Here is a 16,128-nt window from a genome sequence, read left to right on the forward strand (position 1 = left end):
ATTTTTCATGTATCCTGTGTTATCAGATTACAAATATGGGATTCTTTAGTCTTTGCTCCAGTTTGCCCAGGGTAGCTTACTAAAGAATCAGGCTAATAGAAATCTCCCGATTTTTTAAACTACAGCCTAACGAATTTACATGCCTCAACCAAATGATCAGGTGTCCTTTAATTATAAATTCATCACTGGTGGTGTTGCTCATGGGTAAAAACAAATAGGATTTATTTTTTTTCAACCAACTCCAAGTGTGCTAACTACAAAAATGGATTATTTTATAAACACTGTTTTCAACATAGACATAACAGAGAGGGAGCATATATGTCGTTATAAAAGTTGCTATACTGTAGATGACTGTCGTAACACATTTTCAAATGATGAGCATGGTTGAAAGAATTCATCTTTATTTTAATTTTCATTATGTTATATAATAAAAACACATAACCAAATATATAAGGTTGATTCTCAACTTTGGCCATACAATCGAATCACTTGGGGATCTTTGAAAAAATTACAATAATCTCTAGGAATGAAGTTGAGACGTTTATAATTTTTTACAGCTCCCAAAGAGATTCCAGTGCTCATTCAGGTTTGAAAACCACTGGGATAAATACCTTTGGCTTTACCTACTATTTTGACATATGGGAATGTTCATACTACCTGCATATCTATAATACACAAATTTACATATATAATTTGCACATGTAACTTTTACTATGATAAGGTTAATATTTAATGAGCTAAATGGCCATGACTGCTACTAGTGTCCTTAGTGCATTTTTTTAAACATTACAATATTCTTATGGCTTATGTTTTCTCTCCACTTTAATGATGAAGAGGCACAGAGTTGCCAAGTTACTTGTCCAATGTCATACCAGTGGTAAGTTGTAGGGTAAGAATTGAAGATGAGCCCTCTGAATACAGATTCTGTTAATCATTTTGCCACACTGCATTTAATATTAATTTATAAATTACTAATTAGATGGTTATAAGAAGAAAACGATTGGATGATGATTAAGACTGCTGCGAAAATATAGAGAAATTAGTCAGAAGTATTTATTTTTGTTTATATGTTACTTGAATAAGAAAGTTAATTTCCTGAAACTATTTTAGGTTTTAAATACTTAAAAAAATTAAATGTATCGTGGTTTAAAAGAGGAAGTCCAGCTGATATAAAGAAATTTCAGAGGGCACCCCAAAGGATTCTAACAGGCATCTTTCTCATTTATTATTTTTTAGGATATTATAGGCTCCTGTACCAAATCTGTTTACCATAGAGGTTCTTGGTCCTTTGATTTCAGAAAAATGTTTAAATATTTAGGATAAAGTTCTAGGAAGCCTGTAGATGGCAGCAACTTCCTACTGTTGGATATTTGCTAGTCCACCACAGTTTGCTGAAAAGCAGAATGAAACTAGATGTAGGACTGCAATCTGTGGTGGCTATGTGCAAGTGGAGGTATATTCTCTATTTGGCTTTCAAAAGCGATTTTCTGTGACTGCTTTTGAAAGGCCATGCCATGCCTTTTATTTAAATAAGGATTGAATCACATTTGTCTGGATTTGAAAGGAAAACCTGAAGCAAGGCAGGGCATTCTCTGCAAAAGCAAGATCTGGGAGCATTCTGTTATCATTCTTTGACATTGCATTTAGGGTTACACCGTTTTTATAAGTACAGTGACCGGCATGATTTATGTGGAATTCCAAAAGCGATGATCCAGTAAATTTACTAACAGTTCCAGTAAATTTGCTTCACGAATCCCACATCTGATGATTGCCTTCTGCTCTTGGCATTTTATGCCTAATATACCATGTAATATGGTTCAAATCGAGAGTTTTATTTTGTCAAATCATTCACTGAAGAGGCTAGTGAAGCCTTTTACTGTGTATTAAACAATCAAAGCCACTGATGAGTCAGATTGCCTGGCTTTTGAAGGCTTTATTAGAGTTGTCAAGGAAAAATATCATCCATACTCCTATTGCCCTTTAAACAGATTTACTTAAATCTTTTGAACGCCCCTTATTTTTATGTTATATATCTTAGAAGTATTAAGATTGCTATAATTGTGGAAACTTCACATGATCAACATCTCTATTTGGATTGATTAACCAGTGTTGATGAGAAAGGATGGCCCATTAGTATGTTTCAGTAGAATTAGGTCTCTGGCCCACCAAATATTTGGAACTTTCGCAGCACTGTTTGAGTTTAAAGAAATAGAAACATTTTATGGATCTTACCTTCCATGAGTTGTCCTCTAACAGATAAGTTTTGGTTTAACTGTATTACCTGGGCTTGTTTCTGACATCTGGGTTTATTTATTTATTTATTTATTTTTGGTCAGTAGGCCAGAATCCAAATAAATATTTTTGGAAGCAGGATACCTTGTTCAAAAGTTGACAAGTTCAAATAAAGTAAATATTCATGTTCACTAAAACCAAATGAGGAATAAGATGAGCCAAAAATATTTATGGGAGCTCATTTTCTTTATGTAATTGGTCTTAAACGAAGATGAAAGCTAATGAGCTCCAGAGATTTGCTCCATAATTAGTTTACACTGCCATGGATACAATGAACATAAATTGATGCACAATTTATGTAATAGAATGCCTTTACAATTCTGACATGTAAGGGCAAGAGAAGCATCTGTTTTTTGTTAATTTATTGAAGAAGTTTCTTTATATAACCATCTCCAGGGATACGATTAGTACCACAAAATCATTTTATAGTAAAATGCTTAATGGACTAACTCTATTCTATGATAGAACTGTCATCCAACCATTTTTAATTGTTTAAAATAAAAGAGACTATCAGAATAGTCTGTTTATGTCATTTATAGAAGTGTTTAATGAACCAGAGAAAACTATCCTTACTGGCATTGTGTTCAACAACATAGCTGAAATGGTGAATATCAATGCTTCAGAGGAATTTGATTTTAGTACAATAGATTAAAAAATTTAAAGGCTATTTTTTAGAGCCATAGATTATTCCCAATTTTAACTGGATATCGGAAACTTAAAATTCATGAATTCATATGATAAATATTTGCTTTTTGCAGCGATATACTAGTGAATAAGAGAGACATGTTTCTTACCCCTATGGAATCTGGGTTCTTCCAGGGGAGAGATTAAAAAACTAATTTTACAGAGTAATTTAAAAAATTAAATCCATGGCTTTTATATTAAAGGAGGAATTCAGTGTATCATGAAGATAGTCAAAGGAAGGTCTAACGTAGTATGGGAATTAAAAGAAGACTCTTTAGAGTTAGTTTTTAATTCTTTAAAATAAAGTGGGGTTTTGACATAGTTTGCCTATTTCCACTGATGAATGGAAATTCTACTTTTGCATAATATGGTTATAGGACAACTCAAAGAGCAAAATGTGCAGGAATTCAGAAAACATGGATATGCGAGTACTATGGGTTTTTCTTATTTTTTTTTTTTAAAGATTTTTATGTATTCATTCATGAGAGACACACAGAGAGAGGCAGAGACATAGGCAGAGGGAGAAGCAGGCTCCCTGTGGAGCCCTGAGAGGATGACCTGAGCCAAAGGCAAATGCTCAACCACTGAGCCACCCAGGTGCCCCTGTGGGTTCTTAATAACAAATCTCTCACACATGTGAGATGGATATTTATTTAAATGAGAGAGGATATGTTTTAGAAATGAATTTAACTTCCATTTAAATAAATTAAATTTGACTTTTAAGTTACTTTGATCCACAGCAGAATGATACAAATGGATTAAGTTTTCTTGGAAATGAACAGGCTGAAATTTAATAGAATATTTCCTAGGAAACAGCATTTGGATTTGGGTGAATATAAATCTGTAGAAAAGCAAATCATAAAAATATGTGATGCTCAGTTCTATGTACATGTTCGTTTAATTCTTGTGAAAATGAGATCAGACTGGTAAAGCATCAACACTTTATCCCAGAGCCTGAAGGAGACAAAAAGTTATTCACACTTTTTAGATTGAGTTCTTATAATTTCCAAAATATAAGGGATTGGTTAACAATGATAGAATGTGATTTTAATAATGGAATAGTTTTTTAGGGATCCCTGGGTGGCGCAGCGGTTTAGCGCCTGCCTTTGGCCCAGGGTGCGATCCTGGAGACCCGGAATCGAGTCCCATGTCGGGCTCCCTGCATGGAGCCTGCTTCTCCCTATGCCTGTGTCTCTGCCTCTCTCTCTCTCTCTCTCTCTGTGACTATCATAAATAAATAAATTAAAAAAAAAAGGAATAGTTTTTTAAAGCTCAAAAGGTTTTGGAAATGTTTGAAAGTGAGAGAAAGATGGATAAAGAAGCTGTCAAAAAGAAATTCAGTGGGGGAAAATAAACACACACAGGAAAGAGAGACATAGAATGACAAACAATCAAAATGACAAAATTCAGTTCCTGAACATGCAGATAAGTAAGCTGTCCTTTTGATGCCAGAAATCATTTACTCTTAAAATATATGCAAAAATGCACTAACTGTCCATGTTTTAGACAAGATACTTTTTAGTAAAAATTTGTTTTTATCTACTCAGCCCTTGATGTGTTCTCAAGTCTTGTCAGGTAAGTTAACAGATGTCTGCTTTTTCTCATCAGTCTTATCAAAGTTTCTTTGAGGATATGTGTTATTTTCTTATCCAGAACTTTGTTTTGTTTAAAATATAAATCTCTATAATTTGTTCTGAAGTTTATATTACTCTAGGTAAATTAGTCTACTGCTATTCAGATCCTTCTTAAATCAAACTTGAGTAAGAAATATGGCAAAACTGATCCCTATCTTTTCTTTTCTTTCCTTTCCTTTCCTTTTTTATTTTATTTTATTTATTATTTTTTTTTTTGCAGAAGTTATTCTGCTGATTAGTGAAGAATTTTCTGGATCTGATTTTGTATTTAGTTCCTAGAAATCTCTTCTTCAAAGAGATTTTCAAAGAAAGCACTTGCTGTCCTACTGATGTGTGGTGTATACAGATTCCTGCTCAAAATAGACAAATTTGAGGATGTTTTGTGCATGTTAATAATGATGGGTATGTTTTCCTTGATATTTGCCACTTGTCTGCTATATTCAAACATACTGCTACTGATGGTGTTTAATGCACTAGACTTATTTGTTGAGGTGAAGAAAATAATCAAGGAAAGATTTACTAAGTCTCTGAACCCATAAAACATTTTAAAAGTTATTATTATGCAAAGGATAGAGACCATCTGTTCTCTATCTCCATTGAAGCTGGAACATGAGGAAATAAACTTAAATTGCAGTATGAGGTAGTTAGGTTAGAGTAATTGAGAAATTTCCTGACAGGGTTATTAAATACTTAAATGAATCAGGAAGAGAGGTTGTGAAATCTTAAGATTCCTTTTTCCCCTTGTTATTTAAAAAAAAAAAAAATTCCCTGCTCCACCCTCCCACCCCTCACCCCCACCCACATTATGCTAGTTTGGCTTGTAAACTGATAGACTTCTCAAGATTTAGTTGTCTCTACCTATGATTTCATAAATGTGTTTCTTTCAAGGGTTAATGTCGGAGGGCTGTGAAAAACTAACAATAATCAAATAATAGCCAAGATTTGTTGCATTTTTGTTATGTAGTAAGCTCTGTGTGAAGAACTTTGCAGCCACTTTCCCATTCAAATAGGTAATGAATAAGGTAGTTTAATCTATGTGGATTTTGTGTATGTTCAGCTTTCAAGTTGATGATGGCTGCATACAAACCGAGGAATTCATTCCTGGCAGCAGACTTTTATGTCTCTTAAACTTACCATAAAGATCAAGGAGTCATTTCAAAAATAGTAGTAATTCCCTTTTTTTGAGAGAGACAGAATGCAGCATGGGGGATAACTTGGTCGGTCACTTTGGATGTGTTTATATGGCACAGATTACCTATCAGTTTCATGGAGCTGTATCAGGGAATTCATTATTTCCAAAGCTCCAAATTGTCTCTGATGATAACATGATTATGAGTGCTCCTGGTTTGAGAGTGTGCTGTGCTTAATTGAGTGAGCTGAAGATCATTGTGTTTTCCTTCCAAAGGGCAGAATGCATTTCCCTAAAAGAATGGACTTGAGTAGCTGTTAGTATTCATAATACAGGAATGGCTCCATACTTTCGGAGCCCATATACCAGTACCCATCTCAATTGCCATCCCTTCCTTCTCTGCAACAAAATCTTCACTCTAGGTTCTCATAATGCATAAGTATCAGACCTTCCCTGAATTTGCCAGTCTTGTATAATGAAACTTATTTTTGCTTTTGTTCCTTTGATTGTAAACTTGAGCAATGGAGATAGGTCTTGATTTCACAATCTTGAAAGTGTGCCCAACAGTTTAATCAATGGAAGATGCAATAAGCCCAGCTGAAAAATAATTATGGTGAAAACATGTAAGTTGGCAGACAGTTTGCTAGGGCCCCTGAATTGATGAAAGGAAAGAACATTTTCCACCTTTGATAAGGCTTCCCAAATGCACTCATTTTCTTTAGCTCTTCTTACACTAGTGTTGCTGTTCCCGTGATTTCTAGCCTAAGTTTCATATTAGAAGTTCCCATAAGTGGGAGTAATTGACAAGAAGTCCAGAGCTCTGAGCTGTAATTGAGGCTTGCCATTTTAGTCACCAGGATTAAATTGACCCAGGTTTCAAGATTGAGACAGATTTTCTTTGTAGCTTTGTGATATATATATATATAATGACAGTGTGTATATAAATATATATTATGATTACTATATATATATATAAGTGTATATATATATATATATATGAAGGGCAGCAATCAAAAGAAGCATTGAGGGGTGTATAAGGATGTATAAAGCCAGATATTTCATGGTTTAAGTAATTCACAGAATGTAAAATTAAGCACCTTTAAAAAAAATGAGTGAATTTATTAAGTTTTGTCATTTCCTTATTGGCTTAGTTTAAATTTTTTTCTATTTCCTTGTTTTTAAAATAGTTACTAGAACTCTGTCATTCACATTCATGTGAGCAAGTGGCCTTTAAACATTTTTGGCTTACAAGAGGGCAGTGTAATACTGTGCACCCTTGTTTTGGCTCTATAGTTAGTTACTCTTGACTATTAGTGTGAATTTGGACAAGATCATAACCTCCTTTTGCTTAACTGTGAATATGGGGACAATAATGATACCTACCTCGGGGAATTGTGAGGATCTGATGAGATAATTTAGATAAGATCACGAACACAGTTCTGTCCCACATGCTCCATTCCATGAATGTCATTTCTCCTCCTTTTCTCTTCTTACTTCTACTCTGTCTCTTCCTTCAAAGGCTTCTTTGAATTCCAGAATGTTTTGAAAAGCTTATGAGAGCTTTGAATACAGAAACTGAGCAGATATCTCTAAATTTTGAATTGGACCCAAATCTTTTAAATTATTCAAATAATTGATTCATAATGATGATGTAGAGAGATGGTAGATACTTTATATATTTAAAGTCTTTTATGTTGGTTAAAAGACTATAGCTGCTTAGCTGGCATATTTCATTTTATCTTTAATTTTGTTTTATGATTTAATTTTTAAATTAATTTTTTACTGAACTTTTTATTTTGGAATAACTTCAGTTATAAAAAAAGTTGAAGGTAGTACAGAGACTTCTCATATCTTCATCATCTGTGTTCTCCTGTTGTTACTATCTCGTATAACTATGGTACATTTGTCATGATTAAGAAAGCAGCATTGGTACAGATTTTATTCAGATTTAAGTAGTTTTTCTTACTAATGCTTTTTGCTATTCCAGGATTCTATCTTGGAATAGAAATTGCATTTAGTCAAATTGTCTCCATTGTCTACTCTGTGAGGGCTCTCCTTAGTTTTCACAGTTTTGAAGACTATCAGTCAGACATTTTGTAGAATGTCACTCAATTTGGATTTGTCTAACATTTTCTCATGATTAGATTGGGGTTATGAGTTTTAGGGAAGAATACCACAGAGTTAAAGCGTCATTCTCAACATATCCCATGCCCTACACAAGGAGATACATACTACTGACACGAATTATCACTATAGATATTGACATTGATCACTTGGTAGAAATAGTGTTTTTTAGGTTTCTCCCTGGTAAAAGTACTTGCATTACCTTTTCATATTCTTTGTTTTGGAAGCAAATCATTAAACCCAGCCTACTTTCAAGGAGCAGGGGATGTAAGTGCTATTTTAAGATTATTCATTTGCTAATCAGCAGAACCAAAGGCTTAAGGTATAGTGCTTTTGATTTTCTTAGAAAAAGGTAAAAATAAAATTGAATAAAACTGTGGATCTCCTGACCTTTACTGAGTCACTGTCCATGATGGAGTATGACAGTCGGAGTAGGAATTAAGCTGTCATTATTTTCCTGTCCATCAGTTGGGATGAATGGGAGCAGAGCTGATAGGGCCAATTTTCTGCTGACATGATAAAGTGAGTTAATTCAAATCCTCATGAAGGCATTGAACAGATCTTAAAATAGTGACTCAATATATCATACCATCATGCTTGCCATATCCAGACTTGTAGCCCATTTTATCTTCAATTTACACAAACCTTGAAAGAAATAACAATGATTTGCCCAATGGATACAACCATAGCTAATTTCTCTCCCACTATTAATTATTGAGCTTGTATGTGCTTGCAGCTTTTCAGGCATTTTTAATACTTGATTCTGCTGATAAAGTAGTTTTATAAAATAGGTGTTAATAGCCTTATTTTTTAAGGAAATTGAGACTTACAGAGGTCAAGTAATTTGACCGTACCAGTAGGAGTTGGATCTAGAACCTCAAGTTTTCTTCATCCCAAAGTGCATGATTGTTCCACTGTATGTGAATTACATATATATGAAATATAATTTAAAAGTTCTGTCATAACAGCAAAAAGTCTGAGTGGGTTTTTGATAGCTAATTTAATAATATTATTAAGATTTTTGCTCTTATAATTTAAGATTAATAGTATTTCATTTGGGTGCAGCAATATAAAAGTAATTTGGTGGTCATGCTATCCCCAGATTCAAGTAAATTTTGAATATTATTGCATTACCAAAATTCTCCAGGTGGATAAAAACTCATTACATTAAAAGCATTCAGCTGAAGGTGCTGCTGGAAGCAATCTTATTTCATTTTCCTCAGAGTGCACACTTGCTGCTAATTTTGTTTTTGTGTTGAAAGAATAAAAAAAATGTTTAACATTCAAGGTACAGGGGAAAATCAAATCAAAGATGTGTCTTGAATATTGTTTGAAAGAAGTTGATCTTTAGGCATCCTGTTCCTGCTTCTCAAAGATGCTTAAAAATATTAAAAGTCAGGGAGTATGGAAAAATCCACAAATTCCTATAAAACTTTATAAATTTATTTTTCCTGGTAGCTGAACAAAGAGCTGAATTATGCCCAGATATACAGGTGAAAAGTCCATTCCCTTTACCCAATTGGATAAATCTCACTATTTGAACATGAACCAGAATAATTGGTCACTTGTCTATTTCTGGGTTTCTTTTAGAAATGGTTTTATGTAACTTGACATTTATTCAAATTCATTATGAGCTACAGTAAAGCTTGCTATTTAGAAGACAAGTGATTTGAGGTACAGAGGAAAGGTGATTGTTTCATACATTTGATGGGAAATTATGACAGAAGTAAAAGAAATCAAAATACCTGAGGAGGCATGGAAGGGACATCTGTGGAAATCTTTAAAATTTTTAAAAATAAGAATAGCTTCTCATTGCTTTTGTATGGTCCAGATTTTCAGTGCCTTTTCTAAAATCTCCATCTGGGATTCTATAATAGAGCACAAGGCAAAAGTTTAAAGTTGGTGACTTTTTTGGAGGGGAGGGGCGTCTGGGTGGCTCTGTTGGTTAAGCATCTGCCTTCAGCTCAGGTCATGATCCTGGGACTTGGGATTTAGCCACATGGAGCTCCTCACTCACTGGGGAGTCTGCTTCCACTCTTCCTCTGCTCCCTCCCTGCCCTTGTGTGCACTCTTTCTCAAACAAACAAACAAATAAGTAAATCAAACAAATCTGAAAAAGAATGTAGGTGACTTTTTTTATTCTTCCTTATCAATTTTGTTATAGTTTTTATTTTACTTGAATCACTTTCTATTATTACCTAGATTCTTCTCGCAAAGTGGAAAAAAGTATAATCTTTAAAACCTTGGTATGAGGTAAGTCCATATTTTTAAAGCAATTCTTTTTTTTTAATATTTTATTTTTTTATTCATGATAGACACAGAGAGAGAAAGAGAGGCAGCGACACAGGCAGAGGGAGAAGCAGGCTCCATGCCGGGAGCCCGATGCGGGACTTGATCTCGGGACTCCAGGATGGCGTCCTGGGCTGAAGGCAGGCACTAAACCGCTGAGCCACCCAGGGATCCCCAAGTCCATATTTTTAAAGAGAAATCCTCAGTAGGAATCAGTGGCATCTGGATGGAAAACATTTTGGATAAAAATAAAATTATTAAAATAATAATAAAATAATACAATTGTTAAAAGTGTACTAATTTCTAAGATCTTTCTATGATTGATTTTTAAAAATTTTTATTTAAATTCCAGTTAACACAGTGTAATATTAGTTTCAGGTGTACAATATTGTGATATATCACTTCCATACAACACCTGCTACTCATCACAAGTGCCCTCCTTAATCCCCATCACCTACTTAACCTATGCTCCCAAAGCAATCTGCACATCCAATGCATCCCTATCAACAAAATTTTTCACAGAACTAGAACAAATAATCCTAAAATTTTTTTTAAAAATTTTTTTAATTTGTTTATGATAGAGAGAGAGAGAGAGGCAGAGACACAGGCAGAGGGAGAAGCAGGCTCCATGCGCCGGGAGCCCGACGTGGGATTCGATCCCGGGTCTCCAGGATCACGCCCTGGGCCAAAGGCAGGCGCGAAACTGCTGCGCCACCCAGGGATCCCCCAATAATCCTAAAATTTGTATGGAACCACAAAAGACCCTGAATAGCTAAAGCAACCTTGAAAAAGAAAAGCAAAGCTGGAGACATCACAATTCTGGACTTCTAGTTGTGATTGGTATGTTATTTATTTTTTAAATGATATATTTTTAAAAGATTTTATTTATTTATTAGAGAGAGCACATACGAATGGGGGAAGGGGCTGAGTGAGAAGCAGGCTCCCTACTGACAGGGAGCCCCATGCCATGTGGGACTGGATCCTGGGACTCTGGGATCATGACCTGAGCCAAAGACAGATGCTTAACTGACTGAGCCATCCAGGCAACCCTATGACTGATATTTTAAAAACTATCTACTTTAGCTACAAGAAAGAAAGACAACTTACTCATTCAATAATATTTACTATATGTTTACTATGAGCCAGGCACTGGTATACAGTGGTGAAAATTGGGAAAAGGTCCTATTCTCTTGAAGCTTATATTATAGAAGGATAATGCAGTAATAAGAAAACACATATACACATGTCATGGATACACAGAAGTAAATATTTGTCAAAGGTAGTAGGTGGAGAGAATTAAAAATAGGAAAATAAGTTGTGCTTATAAAAAGTGATGGGATTGACAGGAGGTTGATGGAAATGATGACAATAAACTTTTATTCTCCTTTATTTCTTAGGGGAGTTTTAGGTTCACAGCAAAATTGAGTGGAAAGTACAGATTTCCCATATAAGCCCTACACAGGCATAGACTCTCTATCAACATCCCTGTATCAGAGGGGAACAGTTGTTACAATTGTTGAGCCTACATTGAGACATTAGCATGCAAATTCCATAGTTTATATTACTGTTCACTCTTTGTATTGTACTGTATGTGCTACAGGCCACCATTTTAGTATTATATAGGATAGTTTTACTGCCCTAAAAATCCTCTATGTTCTACATGTTCATCCTTCTCCCCTCTCCAACTCCTTGCAATCACTGATCCTTTTACTATCTTTATAGTTTTGGTTTTTCTAGAATGTCATATATTTCAAATCACACACTAGCCTTTTCAGATTGGCTTTTTTTCAGTTAGCAAATATGCGTTTAAATTTCCTCTAGGTCTTTTAATGGCTTGATAGCTCATTTCTTTTTAGAGCTGAGTAATATTTCATTATCTGGGTATACTGCAGTTTATTTGTCCATTTACCTATAGAAGGGTATCTTGGTTGGTTCTAAGTTTTGTCAATTATGAATACAGCTGCTATAGATATCGGAGTGTAGGCTTTTGTGTGAACATAAATTTTCAGCTCATTTGGGTTAATATCAAAGAGTGTGACTGCCGGATTGTGTGGTAAAAGTATGTTTAGTTTTGTAAGAAACTGCCAAACTGTGTCCCACAGTGATCGTATTTTGCATCCCCCCCCCGCCCCCAGCAGTGAATTAGAGAGTTCCTGTTGCTCTCCATTCTCAGTTTTTTTTGCATGTTCTCTAGTTTCTAGTGACTTTTTTTATTCTTCCTTATCAATTTTGTTATAGTTTAGTTTTGTAAGAAACTGCCAAACTGTGTCCCACAGTGATCGTATTTTGCATCCCCCCCCCCCGCCCCCAGCAGTGAATTAGAGAGTTCCTGTTGCTCTCCATTCTCACCAGCATTTGCTGTTGTCAGTGTTTTGGATCATCACCATTCTGATAGGTATGACATTTCATTGTTTTAATTTCCAATTTCTAATGACATACTATGTTGAACATCTTTTCATATGCTTCTTTGCTATCTTAATATCTTTGGCAAGGTGTCTGTTGAGGTCTTTTGCTTGTTTTCTAATTGGGTTGTTCATTTTCTTTTGTTGAGTTTTAAGAGTTCTTTGCATATTTGGATAATAAGAGTTCTTTGCATGTTCCTCTATTAGATATGTCTTTTGTGAATATTTTCTGAGTCTGTGGCTTGTCTTCTCATTCTCTTGACAGTGTAAAGTTTTACATGTGGTAAGATTTAGAGAGAGAAAATAAAGACAGCCTCATTTTAGGGATGTTCTTAACAGATTGAGGAAAAAAGCACTGTACATAAAGTATATTTATCCATGATATGCTTCATTTTTTATCAGTTAAATTTCTAGTATCTTAAAAACATTGTCCTTTATATACTAGGTAACATACAAGCACATTACACATGCTATTTCATTTAACCCTCACAATGATCCTGTAATGTAGATAGGATTACGCTTACTTCTGTTTTATAGATAAAGGAATTGAGACACAAAGAGGTTAGACAGTTCATTTGGGATCACACAATCAGTAAGTTGCAAAGACAGGGTTAGGATGCCAAGTCTGTCTTTCTCCTTAGCCCTTGCTTGTTTTTTCATTTCTGCTACATTGCAGTCTGTCAGCACCCATCTTTTTTCTTGTTCCCACCTCTCCAAGATTTGTAGTCTGACCACGCTGCCTTCATTCTGAAGGATCAAGCTCACCTCAGTTCCTGAACTAGTATTGAAATAGGTAGGATCAAAATACAGATAATAACACTGAGTATGTACAAATAAATAACTTGGAAAAGTCAAATATAGTACAAATATTGTAAATTGTTTTGGAATCTTTGGACATCTCTGGCAAATAGGACTTTTTGTTTTGGTATATTTCATTTTAAAGACAAATTACAAGGAAAGAAAAATTAAGTGTTCAGGCAAGGGCAGCATGTCAAACATTCCAAGGGAAAACAGGGCTGATTTCTGTAGTAAATAAAAGGTATGAATAAAAATTGGAGGGGGAACCTCTCTGGATTAAAATAGATTTGAGAGAGATGACAACCAAATATAATGTGTGGGTGTTGTTTGGATCCTGATTCAAACAAATCAACTTTAAAGAGATATCAAGGAATGATTGCTGTTTTTGTTTGTTGTGAGAATGGTAGTGTGATCACAGTTTTATGCATTTATATATTGTTAATGTATATTAAATATATTACATATATATTTTAGGGTTGAATACTGAATTATGTAAAATAGAACTAATACAATGTCTGGGAATACATGGAAAATGGAAATGAAACAAATGTAGCAAAACTGTGATCGTTATTGAATCTAGTTGATGGGTATATAGAGTTCATTGAATCATTCTCTTTCATTTTATTTATGAGGCAATATTTTCATAATAAAAATTAGAGCCCACAATAAAAAAAGTGAGAATGTTGCATTTTATGTATTTCTCTAAATAATGAGTAGAGCAAAAACAGATTTAAGAAATCCAGGTATGTTTTAGAAACTCCTGGTTCATCATCCTTGTTATTTCTCCACTCATGTCTTTGATACTCTGCCTACTATCTTTAAACTGAGCCTGCTGTTGTTTTATCAAGTAAAGTCTCTGAGGAACATATTGTTCAGGGATCAGCTCTGGAAAATTTTAAATTTGAATGTACTTGTCACTAAATAAACAAATGATTTCTGCTAAGATATTCAGTAAAGTTGGTGGAAAAATCCACAGTGAAAGAAAGGATGAAATGATAGAAAAAGCAAAGAGGAGAATGATCCCAAACAAATTAGATAAATTAGGAATGGAAACATATATACACTTACTTTGTAAGTATTTTATCCATGTTTGGTGCACATGCATGCGCACAGTTTTACTTTTCCGTCTCTACACTTTGCTTAGGGGTGAAAATCAGCATGGAGCACACATTGTAGGAGTAGAGGTATATTATTATACACATAAATATTTACACGTAGTTAGATGAATTTTTTCCATGCAGAATGCATAACTGTCTTCAAGATGCTCTTTTGATTCTATATTCATTTCATTTATACTTAAAATAGCACACTGAGTTCTGCAAATTTAATAGGAATCAGAGTCTATTACTAGAAACGATGACAACTGGGTGGGCATTTTATCCTAGTATTGGCAATTTTTTCTTGGAGTCTTCTTGTTAGAACAGGAATCAGAGTTTTATTACCTTCATTAATTTATTCAACAAATATTGGGTTCCCTTTATGTGCTCAGTACTGGCTATACACCTTGTCAAGCATGATGCAGACAGAATTCTTGATATCACAGAACTTACCACCTAGTAGGAAATATAGAAAACAAATCATTCCAACTGTTAAATAGTATCAAGAAAAGTGAAGTACAGAGTATAATCAGAATGCATCACAGGGATTTGACATGGAACCAATGGTCATAGAAAGACTCCCTGGGGAGTTAGAGTTAAAGCTGAGACTATAGGCGGAGTAGAAATGAACCAGTACAGTGCTGGAGGGATGCTGGGTGATGGGGTAGCTGGGATCATTGAGAGTAGATAGAGATCAGTATTTCAAGGTTTGGAGGCAAGGGGGGCCATGATGAGTCTGAAGAGCAGAAAGATTGGAGAAGCAGAAAAAGTTGAAAATGGAAAAGTGGTACATAGCCCTGATCCTCTTGTGCTTTGTAGTTCTCATTAAGATTTTAACTTTAGCCTAAGAAAATGGGAAGTGAAGCTTAATAGGGAGGAGACATGATGTCATAAAAACAAAAAACAAAAAACAAAACACTTGCCAAGTGAGAAGTGGATGGAATTGGGCATGATTGGGAGAAAGGGGCTCAGTTATGCTGATACTGCAGAAATATGGGTGAGACATCCTTTAGCTTTGATGGAGTTGGTAGCAGTGGTGATGGAGATTGGAATAGAGGGTTAAGAGAAATGGGACGGACAAGATTCAGTGATGGTTTAAATATCTCTTATACTCAAGATATCTCTTTTTGGCCATGGTCAGGGAAACAGCATAAGAACTGAAGGCATTACTGGGCATTAGAGAAAGAAGGTGTTTCTTAGGAAAACAGTTATCTGAACACTATAGGGCAAGTAGGCAAAACATTCAGCAGTTGTCACAAGCACTGCATGTATGTAGAGTAGCTCTAAATGAGCTAAACAACCTTATAGGCATTATTGAATTAACACCAGAACATCATTTTGAATGAAGTAAAGTGCCAATAATATTTGATGTTTTCTAAAGACTATTTTTCTGGCTTTTGCGAGGATATGGTAATCTCTGGTCCACCTTGATATAATAGGAATTAAATAAGTCCTATAGACTAGGTAAGACCTCAGCTGTATTCTGAGCCCCAGTCCACTAGCATGTGTAGAAGGCATGCACTTGGTTGTGGGTTTTTGGAAGATGTCTTGACTTAGAATAGTGTCGTACTATACAGAAAAATCAGAGTTTCTGAACAGCAGTATCATGCCTGTTGTGATGTGTAAAATCAGATTTTCTGGCACTCTTTTGCCACCTTTTGCCAAAAATTTGATGTGGA

This window comes from Vulpes vulpes, chromosome 1 (genome assembly GCF_048418805.1).
Source record: "Vulpes vulpes isolate BD-2025 chromosome 1, VulVul3, whole genome shotgun sequence".
NCBI lineage: Eukaryota > Metazoa > Chordata > Mammalia > Carnivora > Canidae > Vulpes > Vulpes vulpes.